This window comes from Cebus imitator, unplaced genomic scaffold (assembly GCF_001604975.1).
Source record: "Cebus imitator isolate Cc_AM_T3 unplaced genomic scaffold, Cebus_imitator-1.0 Scaffold124, whole genome shotgun sequence".
In the NCBI taxonomy this organism is placed as follows: domain Eukaryota; kingdom Metazoa; phylum Chordata; class Mammalia; order Primates; family Cebidae; genus Cebus; species Cebus imitator.
Genome location: NW_016107439.1, coordinates 3,539,358 through 3,551,035, shown reverse-complemented (window position 1 = coordinate 3,551,035; position 11,678 = coordinate 3,539,358). Strand labels below are relative to the sequence as shown.

At 36.7% G+C, this 11,678-nt stretch overlaps 1 pseudogene; it reads right to left on the bottom strand.

Moving 5' to 3' along the window:
- Positions 1 to 10,873: 10,873 nt before the first annotated feature.
- LOC108312376 lies at positions 10,874 to 11,272 on the bottom strand (annotated as a pseudogene).
- Positions 11,273 to 11,678: the final 406 nt, after the last annotated feature.

Sequence of the window (11,678 nt, the reverse complement as noted above, 5' to 3'; positions counted from 1 at the left end):
GAGACTTGCCCTGCTGCCCAGGCTGAAATACAGTGGTGCAATCTCGGCTCACTGCAACCTCCACCTCCTGGGTTCAAGTGATTCTCCTGCCTCAGCCTCCCAAGTAGCCAAGGTGCTTGCCACCACGCCTGGCTAATTTTGTGTATTTTTAGTAAAGTCAGCATTTTCCCATGTTAACCAGGTTGGTCTCAATCTCCTGACCTTGTGATCTGCCCGCCTCAGCCTCCCAAAGTGCTTGGACTCCAGGTGTGAGCCACCGCACCTGGCCCTCAACATTCTTAAAGAAAAAAAATCTTCAATCAAGCATTTCACACCCAGACAAACAAAGCTTCTTAAGTAAAGGTGGAATAAGATCCATTTCAGATAAGCAAATGTTTGAGGGAGTTTGTTACCACCAGATTTGCCTTACAAGAGATCCTTGAAAGGAGCACTAAATGTAGAAAGGAAAGACTGCTATGAGCTAATACAAAAACACACTTAAACACATAGACCAGTGACACTATAAAGCAACCACACAAACAAGCCAGCATAATAACCAGCTAACAATACAATGACAGAATCAAATCTGCACCTATCAATACTAATCTTGAATGTAAATGGGCTAAATACCCCACTTAAAAGGCACAGACTGGAAAGACGAATAAAAAAGCAAGACCCAATGGTATGCTGTCTTTAAGAGACCCATTTTACACATAATGACACCCATAGGCTCAAAATAAACAGATGGAAGAAAATCTACCATGCAAATAAAAACAGAAAAAAAAGGGGGGGGCAGGGATTGCAATCCTAATTTCAGACAAAACAAACTTTAAACCAACAAAGATAAAAAAGACAAAGACAAACTTGTCACATAATGGTAACAAATTCAATTCAACAAGAGCTAACTATCCTAAATATATATGTACCCAACACAGGAGCATCCAGATTCATAAAGCAAATTCTTAGAGACCTACAAAGAGATGAAGACTCCCATACCATTATAATGGGAGATTTTAACAATCCACTGACAGTATTAGATCATCAAGCAGAAAATTAACAAAGATGTTCAGGACCTGAACTCAACATTGGGCCAAATGGACAGACCTTTATAGAACTCTTTACCCTTAAACAACAGAATATACATTCTTCTTATTGCTACATGACACATGCTCTAAAATCGACCAAATAATTGAACATAAAACAAACCTCAGCAAATGCAAAATAATCAAAATCATACCAGGCACATTCTCAGACCACAGTGCAATAAAAATAGAAGTCAAGATGAGAAAATAGCTCAAAACCATGAAATTACATGGAGATTAAACAACCTGATCCTGAATGACTTTGGGTAAATAATGAAATTAAGGCAGAAATCAAGAAGTTTTTTAAATGGATTAGAACAAAGACACAATGTACCAGAATCTCTAGAACACAGCTAAGACAGCATTAAGAGGGAAATTCATAACACTAAATGCCCATATCAAAAAGTTGGAAAGATCTAAAACTAATAACATAACATCAAAACTGAAATAATTAAAGAAGCAAGAACAAATCAAATCCAAAACTAGCAGAAAACAAGAAATAACCCAAATCAGAGCTGAACTGAGGGAAATTGAGACATGAAAAACTATTCAAAAGGTCAACAAATTTAGGAGTTTATTTTTTGAAAAAATTAATAAGATGCATAGGCTGCTAGCTAGACTAATAAAGAAGAAAAGAGAGAAGATTCAAATAAACACAACCAGAAATGATGAATGGGATGTTACCACTGAAGGCACAAAGATAAATATAAACATCAGAAAGTACTATGAACACCTCTATGTGAACAAACTAGAAAACCTAGAAGAGATTGATGAATTCCAGGAGGACACATACACCTTCCCAACAATAAACCAGGAAGAAATTGATTCCCTGAACAGACCAATAATGAACTCTGAAATTGAATCAGTAATAAATAGACTATCAACCAATAAAAGCACAGGACATGATGGATTCACAGCCAAATCCTGCCAGATGTACAAAGAAGAGCTGGTACAATTTTTACTGAAACTATTTTTAAAAATTGAGGGGGAGGGACTACTCCCTAAATTAATCTATGAAGCCAGCATTATTCTGATACCAAAACCTGGCGGAGACACAACAAATAAGGAAAACTTCAGTCCAGTTACCCTTGATGAACACTGATGCCAAAATCCTCCACAAAATACTGGCAAACTGAATCCAGCAACACATCACAAAGCTAATCCACCATGATCAAGTAGGCTTCATCCCCAGCATGCAAGGTTAGTTCAATGCATGCAAATCAATAAATATAATTAATTACATAAAGAGAACTAAGGACAAAAAACACATGATCATCTCAATAGATGAGGCAGAATAGGCTTTTGACAAATGTCCATACCTCTTCATGTTAAAGTCTCTCAGTAAACTAGGTACTGAAGGAACATAGGTCAAAATAATAAGATCCATCTATGGCAAACCCATAGGCAACATCATACTGAATGGGCAAAAGCTAAAAGCATTCCCCTTGAAAGGCACAAGAGGGGGATGCCCTGTAGCACCACTCCTATTCAACATAGTGTTGGAAGTCTTAGCCAGAGCAATCAAGCAAGGGGAAGAAATAAAGGGCATCCAAATAGGAAGAGAAGGAATCAAACTGTCCCTGTTTGCAGAAAATATAATTCTATGTCTAGAAAACCACAGTTTCAGCCTAAAACCTTCTTTAGCTGATAACTTCAGCAGTTTCAGATACAAAATCAATGTACAAAAATCACTAGCATTCCTATAAACCAACAGCAGTCAAGCTGAAAGCCAAATCTGGAATACAATCCCATTCACAACTGCCACAGAAACAATAAAATACATAGGAATACAGCAAACCAGGGAGGTGAAAGATCTCCCCAATGAGGATTACAAAACACTGCTCAAAGAAATCAGAAAGATACAAACAAATGGAAGAACATTTCATGCTCATGGATAGGAAGAATCAATATCATTCAAATGACCATATTTCCCAAAGCAATGTACAGATTAAATGCCATTCCTGTCAAACTACCACCGACATTCTTCACAGAACTAGAAAAAAATTTTTTTAAATTCATGTGGGACCAAAAAATAGCCTGAATAACCAAGGCAATTGTAAGCAAAAAGAACAAAGCTGGAGGCATCCATGACCTGACTTCAAATATACTATAGGGCTACAGTAACTTAAGCAGCATAGTACTGGTACAAAAACATGCACATAGAACAATAAAACAAAAAAGTGAACACAGAAATAATACTGCACATCTATGACCATCTGATCTTTGACAAAGCTGGCAAAAACAAGCAATGGGGAAAAGACTGCCTATTCAATAGATGGCACTGGAATAACTGGCTAGCCATATGCAGAAGATTGAAGCTATACCTCTTCCTTACATCATATACAAAAATTAACTCAAGATGGATTAAAGACTTAAATGTAGAACTCAAAACTATAAAAACTTTGGAAGACAACATAGGCAATACCATCCTGCACACAGGAATGAGCAAAAATTTCATGACAGACACAAAAGCAACTGCAACAAAAGCAAAAATTGACAAATGGGATCTAATTCAACTTAAGAGCTTCTGCACAGCAAAAGAAACTATCAGCAGAATAAACAGACAACCTATAGAATGGGAGAAGATATTTGCAAACTATGTATCTGACAAAGGTCTGATATCCAGCATCTATAAGGAATTCAAACAAATTTACAAAAAAATAAATAAATAAAATAAAACCTACATTAAAAAGTGGGCAAAGGACATGAACAGACACTTTTCAAAAGAAGATGTATATGCAGCCAACAAGCATATGAAGAAAATCTCAAAATCATTGATAATTACAGAAATGCAAATCAAAACCACAATGAGATACCATCTCACACCAGTCAGAATGGCTATTACGGATAAGTCAAAAAATAGCAGATATTGGTGAGGTTGTGGAGAAAGGGAACACTTTTACACTGTTGGTGGGAGTGTAAATTAGTTCAGCCATTGTGGAAAGCATTGTGGTGATTCATCACAGAGGTAAAGGCATAACTACTAATTGACCCAGCAATGTCATTACTGGTTATATACCCAGAGGAATATAAGTCATTCTACTATAAAGGCACATGCATGAGAACGTTCATTGCAGTACTTCACAATAACAAAGACCTGGACTCAACCTAGATGCCCATCAATGACAGACTGGATAAGGCAAAAGTGGTAGATATATACCATGGAATACTATGCAGCCATAAAAAAGAATGAGATTGTATTCTTTGTGGGAACATGGGTGGAGTTGGAGGCTGTCGTCCTTAGCAAACTAACTCAGGAACAGAAAACTAAATACCACCTGTTCTCACTTACAAGTGAGAGCTAAATTATGAGAACACATGGACACACAGCCTGGAACAACAGACACTGGGGCCTACTGGAGGGTGGAGGGTGGAAGGAGGATCCCTCAAGAGGATTAAAAAAAGAAAAACTATTGAGTACTAGGCTTAACACCTGGGTGATGAAATAACCTGTATAACAAACCCCCATGACACAAGTTTACCTATAGAACAAACCTTCACATGTACCCCTAAACCTAAAATAAAAGTAAAAAAATTAAAAAGAATTATCACATGATCTAGCAGTCATACTTCTGAGTATTTATCCAGAACAATTGAAAACAGGGACTCAAAGAGATATTTACCCACCCATGTTCATTGTAGCTTTATTCACAATAACCAAGAGGTAAAAGAAACTTAAATGTCCACCACCAGATGATTGGATTAACTAGATATGCATACAATGGAATATTATTCATCCTTTAAATAGCGGAAACTCTTATTATATGCTATGTCGGGGGAAATTTAATGTCATGTTAAGTGAAATAAGTCACAAGAAGACAAACACAGTTGACCTTTGAACAACGCAAGTTTGAACTGCATAGGTCTACTTATACATGAATTTTTTTTCAGTAAAATTTACACTAGGTATGCCTGCCGCTCCTGCCTTTCCTTCCACCTCATCTGTGTCTTCTGCCTCTGACACTCTGAGACAGCAAGACCAATCCCTCCTCTTCCTCCTCCTCAGCCTATTCCGTGTGAAGACAATGAAGTTGAAGACTTTTTATGATGATTCTTTCCTACTTAATAAATTGTAAATGTGTATTTTCTCTTCCTTATGATTTTCTTTTTTAAAAAATATTTATTTATTCTCTTTCCAAATTCTGTGTTAGATTCAAGGGGCACATTTGTAGGTTTGTTACATGGGTAAATTATGTGTCACAGGGGTTTGGTTTTATCACCTAGGTAATTGGCGTAATACCCAATGGGCAGTTTTCCAGTCCTCACTCTCTTCACACCCTCAACCCTCAAATAGGCCCCAGTGTCTATTGTTCCCTTCTGTGTGTCCATTTGTACTCAGTGTTTAGCTCCCACTTACAGGAGAGACCATGCAATATTTGGTTTTCTGTTCCTGCATTAATTCACTTAGGAGTATGGCCTCCAGCTTCATCCATGTAGCTGCAAAGGCCATGATCTCATTTTTTTAAATACTGTAGCTGTCTTGTATTCCATGGTGTATATGTACCATATTTTCTTTATCCAGTCCACCAGTGATGGGCATCTAGTTTGATTCCATGTCTTTGCTATTGTAAAGAGTGCTGAGATGAACATAACATATATGTGCATGTGTCTTTATGGTAGGATGATTTCTATTTCAGTGGGTATGTACCCAGTAATGTGATTACTAAGTCAAATAGCAGTTATATTTTAAATTATTTGAGAAATCTCCAGACTGCTTTCGACAGTAGCTAAACTAATTAATATTCCCACCAGCAGTGTGTAAGTGTCACCTTTTATCCACAAGCTCTCCAGCATCTGTTATTTTTTTACTTTTTAGTAATGACCATTCTGGCTGGTGTGAGGTGGTATCTCATTGTGGTTTTGATTTGTATTTCCCTAATGATTAGTGATACTGAACCTTTTTTTCATCTGTTGTGTGTGTCTTCTTTTGACAAGTACCTGTAAATGTCCTTTGCCCATCTTTTAAACATATTATTTTAATAATTTTTTGGGTTACAGGTTGTTTTTGATTACATGGATGAGTTCTTTAGTGGTGATTTCTGAGATTTTGGTGCACCTGTCACCCTAGCAGTGTACACTGTACTCAGTATGTGGTCTTTTATCCTTCACCCTCCCCAACCCTTCCCCTCAGGTCCCCAAAGTCTATTATATTGTATCATTCTTATACCTTTGCATCCTTATGGCTTGGTTCCCACTAATAAGTGAGAACACATGATGTTTGGTTTTCCATTCCTTAGATACTTCACTTAGAATAATGGCTTCCAGCTCCATCCAAGTTGCTGCAAAGGTCATTATTTCCTTCCATTTTGTGCCTGAGTAGTAGTCCATGGTGTATAGATACCACAACTTCTTTATCTACTTGTTGGCTGATGGGCATTTAGGTTGATTTCATACTTCACAATTGCAAATTTTGCTGCTATAAATGTATGTAAATGTGTCTTTTTCATATAATGACTTATTTTCATTTGGGTAGATACCCAGTAGTGGGATTACCGGATCAAATGGTGGTTCTACTTTTAGCTCCTTAAGGAATATCCACATCATTTTCCATAGTGGTTTTACTATTTTACATTCTCACCAGAGTAAACATCCATACCAACATTATCTGTTTTTCACCATATCCATGCCAACATTATCTATTTTTTTTTTAATTATGGCCATTCTTAAAGGAATAAGGTGGCATCTTATTGTGGTTTTAATTTGCATTTCCCTCATAATTAGTGATATTGAGCATTTTTTAATGTTTGTTGGCTGTTTGTATATCTTTTTTTGAAAATTGTCTATTCATGCCCTTTGCTCACTTTTTGATGGGGTTATTCACTTTTTGTCTTGTGTATTTGTTTGAGTTTCTTGCAGATTTTGGGAATTAGTTCTTTGTCAGATGCATGATTTGCAAATATTTTCTCCCACTCTGTGGGTTGTCTGTCTACTCTGCTGATTATTTCTTTTGCTGTGCAGAAGCATTTTCATTTAATTAGATCCCATTTATTTGTTTTTTATTTTTGTTGCATTTGCTTTTGGGTTATTAGTCATGAATTATTTGCCTAAGCCAATGTCTAGAACAGTTTTTTCAATGTTATGTTCTAGAATTGTTGTGGTTTCAGGTCTTAGATTTAAGTCTTTGATCCATCTTGACTTGATTTTTGTATAAGATGAGAGATGAGGATTTAGTTTTATTCTACATGCGTCTTGCCAGTTTTCCCAGCACCATTTATTGAATAGGGTATATTCCCCCACTTAATGTTTTTGTATGTTTTGTTGAAGATTAGTTGGCTTTATTTGTTTGGCTTCACTCCTGGGTTTTCTATTATTTTCCATTGGTCTATGTTCCTATTTTTATTCCAGTCCCATGCTGTTTTGGTAACTGTAACCTTGTAGTATAATTTGAAGTCAGATAATGTTAAGCCTCCAGATTTGTTCTTTTTGCTTAGTATTGCTTTGGCTGTGTGGGCTGTTGTTTAGTTCCATATGTATTGATTTTCTTATAACATTTTCTTTTATTTAGCCTACATAATTGTAAGAACATATCATATAATAAATGTGTTAATCAACTGTTTATGTTATTGGTAAGGCTTCTGGTCAATAGTAGGCTATTAGTGATTAAGTTTTGGGGGAACTGAAAGTTATATGCAGATTAGGAAGTTGACACCCTAACCCCTACATTGTTCAAGGGTCAACTGTACTGCATGATTACACTTTTATAAGTTATCTAAAATAGTCAAACTCTTAGAAACATAAAGTGATGGTTGCCAGGAGCTGGGAGGAGAGGGAAAAAAGAAAGTTGTTGTTCAATTAATATAGAATTTCAGTTTTGCAAGATAAAAAATATTTAGAGATCTATTGCACAACAATGTGCATATAATTAACACTACAATATTGTATATAAAAGTTTAAGATAGTAAATTCTATGTTGTGTTTTCCTACCACAGTAAAAAAAAAATACTGGTAGAAAATCCTCCCACATGAAAAGAAAAAATATAAACATACATACATATATTTATATTATGAATGTACATATGTGTATGAGTTACTGTATTGTACTTTTTTTTTTCAAGTTTTCTTTCATGAGTAATTATCTTTAGTTCATGAAAAAAATTCTGTCCCAAAACCCTACTTCTTCCATGAAACTATTTTTGTTTAATTTCATCCATCTCTTTTTAGTTTTCTGATGATTCTACACCTCAATGGGTACTTTCATGTTGGTTTTCATTTATTTGTGGATATCCCCTACATGTGTTTCAGGCTGGACTCCTTATTAGAGTCAAAGCTCTTCAAGAGGAAAAATCTGTCTTCAATTTCTTCTGTATTTTGTTGCCTACATATAAACTAACTTTCTGTTGTGTAAATGCTCAGATTTCAGTAAGACATCATTTCTCAAATTATGTATCATGGGTCTCCAGTTTCCTGGAGATGCTCCACAAATGAAGAGTTTCCTAAAGAAATAATTTTAGGAACACTTCATGCTTTATATCCCTGTTTAGAATTCACAATGCCTGTAAGCATATTAAAGGCTCTGAAAAATCCTGCTGTAAATAAACCTGCTTAACTTACTTTAACTCAGCCCTTCCCAAACAAATTTGATATGGAGCATTCTTTAATAATTAAAAAGAGACTCTATTGACATTTGCTATCTTCTGGAATACTTTGTAGAAAATCAATTATTGGCTGGGTCCAGTGGCTCACACCTGTAATCCCAGCACTTTGGGAGGCTGAGGTCAGGAGTTTGAGACCAGCCTGGCAAACATGGCAAAACCTTGTTTCTACTAAAAATACAAAAATTATCCAGCCATGGTGGCAGGTGCCTGTAATCCCAGGTCTTGGGAGGCTGAGGCAGGATAATCTCTTGAACCTAGGAGGCAGAGGCGGCAGTGAGCTGAGACTGAGCCATTGCACTCCAGCCTGGGCAACAGAGTGAGACTCCACCAAAAAAAAAAAAAACACACACACACACACACACACACACACACACACACACACACACACACATATAAAAGAAAATCAATTATTAACTGCTAGAAGACAAGGGCAGAAATTATATCTTATTCATCTGTGTACTTGCTGTATCATAATGTTGTCTAACACATAAGTGTTGAACAAAGTAAGTGTTTTTGTGTGAATAAAGAAGTATCAGAAAGTGAGCTTTTATGAAGCCCACAGGGAAGTGTGGTTAGAAAGCTGTAGGCTAAGTACAGATTGATTTGGCTTTAAAAACACATTTCAAAATTTTTTCACCTCAGTCCATAAGAAGCTAGCCAATAGAAAAATATATGAAAATGTGCCAATCTTAAGATGAAGGCTAAATTATAGGCCTGGAAGATTAGCTAAGGACAGCACAGCTTACATGCCATGAACCATGTATGCACAGAACATTCAGACAACATGCAACATTTAAGATCAGCTGGTCCAATTCTTATATATATATATATATGTGTGTGTGTGTGTATATATATATATATATATATATATATATATATATATACATACATATAGTTGTACTTTAGGTTCTCGGGTATGTGTGTAGATCATGCAGGATTGTTGCATAGGTACATACATGGCAATGTGGTTTGCTGCCTCCATCCCCCTGTCACATGTATCTGGCATTTCTCCCCCTGTTATCCCTCCCCAACCTCCCTACCCCCGCCATCCCTCCCCTAGTCCCCTGCAGCAGACCCCAGTGTGTGATACTCCCCTCTCTGTGTCCATGTGTTCTTATTGTTCAACACCCACCTATGAGTGAGAACATGTGGTGTTTGATTTTCTGTTCTTGTGTCAGTTTGCTGAGAATGATGATTTCTAGATTTATCCATGTCCCTACAAAGGACATGAACTCATAGTTTTTTATGGCTGCATAGTATTCCATGGTGTATATGTGCCACATTTTCCTTGTCCAGTCTGTCATCAATGGACATTTAGGTTGGTTACAGGTCTTTGCTATTGTAAACAGTACTGTAACGAACATATGTGTGCATGTGTCTTTATAACAGAATGATTTATAATCCTTTGAGTATATACTCAGTAATGGGATAGCTGGATCAAATGGAATTTCTATTTCTAGGTCCTTGAGGAATTGCCACACTGTCTTCCACAATGGTGTAAACTAGTTGTAGTCCACAACTAATTTACACTCCCACCAACCATGTAAAAGAGTTCCTATTTCTCCACATACTCTCCATCATCTGATGTCTCCAGATTTTTTAACAATTGCCATTCTAACTGGCATGAGATGGTATCTCAATGTGGTTTTGATTTGCATTTCTCTAATGACCAGTGATGATGATCATTTTTCATATGGTTGTTGGCCTCATATATGTCTTCTTTTGAAAAGTGTCTGTTCATGTCCTTCACCTACTTTTGAATGAGTTTGTTTGTTTTTTTCTTGTAAATCATTTTAGTTCTTTGTAGTTTCTGGATATTAGCCCTTTGTCAGATAAGTAGATTGCAAAAATTTTTTCCCGTTCTGTTGGTTGCTGGTTCACTCTAATGATTGTTTCTTTTGCTGTACAGAAGCTCTGGAGTTTAATTAGATCTCATTTGTCTATTTTGGCTTTTGTTGCCAATGCTTTTGGTATTTTATTCATGAAGTCCTTGCCTATGCCTATGTCCTGAATGGTTTTGCCTAGCTTTTCTTCTAGGGTTTTTATGGTGTTAGTCTTTGGCCTAACCCAGGACTCCAGTGGTAGTGTGATCCTTCCACCCTACTTGCATGTATCCTTTGTGTGTTATCCTGTCTCATTCCTTTCCCCTAACTTCTTGCTTTATGGGATATTTTTTTCAATTTTATGACTTTATTTGAAGTATTTGATGACCAGTGATTAGTTCTCATCCACATTGACTGTCTGTAGATTTTTTAAAATGATAACAGGTACATAGGTAACCAAACTATAGAGCTTATTTGGTGAATCTTTATCCTCATTATGTTTTCTGGTCAACCACACATGGATTCAGTATGGAACACTCCTTATTCCTTTGGCCCAGACAGCTTTGTTGAGCCTGGTATCAATGTGCACATCTGGAGTTCCCATCTCCTTCATAGCAAATTTCTGAATCTCTTTGAGTGCCTGAGGGGCATGCTTCTTGAAGCCCGCTCCATGGATACGCTTGTGAATGTTGATGGTGTATTCTGGGGTCACCACCTTGTTGATGGCAGAATAGCCCTTTTGATTCTCGCCACCCTTCTTTGCAGGGGCCATTCTGCTGGGTCCAAGTTGGAAAGGGACTGCTGTATATTTTAAATTGGTTAAAGCATTTTAGTTTTATCTGTGAGACCTTCTGTTCCATGACCTCTGGGATTGCTTGCCTTGTAACATACTGCATTGATGTAATTCCCTACAATTCTGTAATAATCATGCAAACACATTATAAGCTACATTTCTTTTCTCTCTGCTTTTGGCATTCCCTCTACCCTTTACCGCAGCTTAACCTTTAAGCCTGTCTTTGGAAAGAGAATGGACACAAAACCGACCTGGGTAACAACCATCCGGCAAGCTTATTGTAAAAATCAGAATAAGTATGTGTGAGTGTCTGGGGAAGGGTCTGGTTTGCTGTGTGTTCCCCACAAAAGTAGCTATTAATATCATGCTTCTACCCTCTACAAGATAATACTGCCTTCTAAAAAAC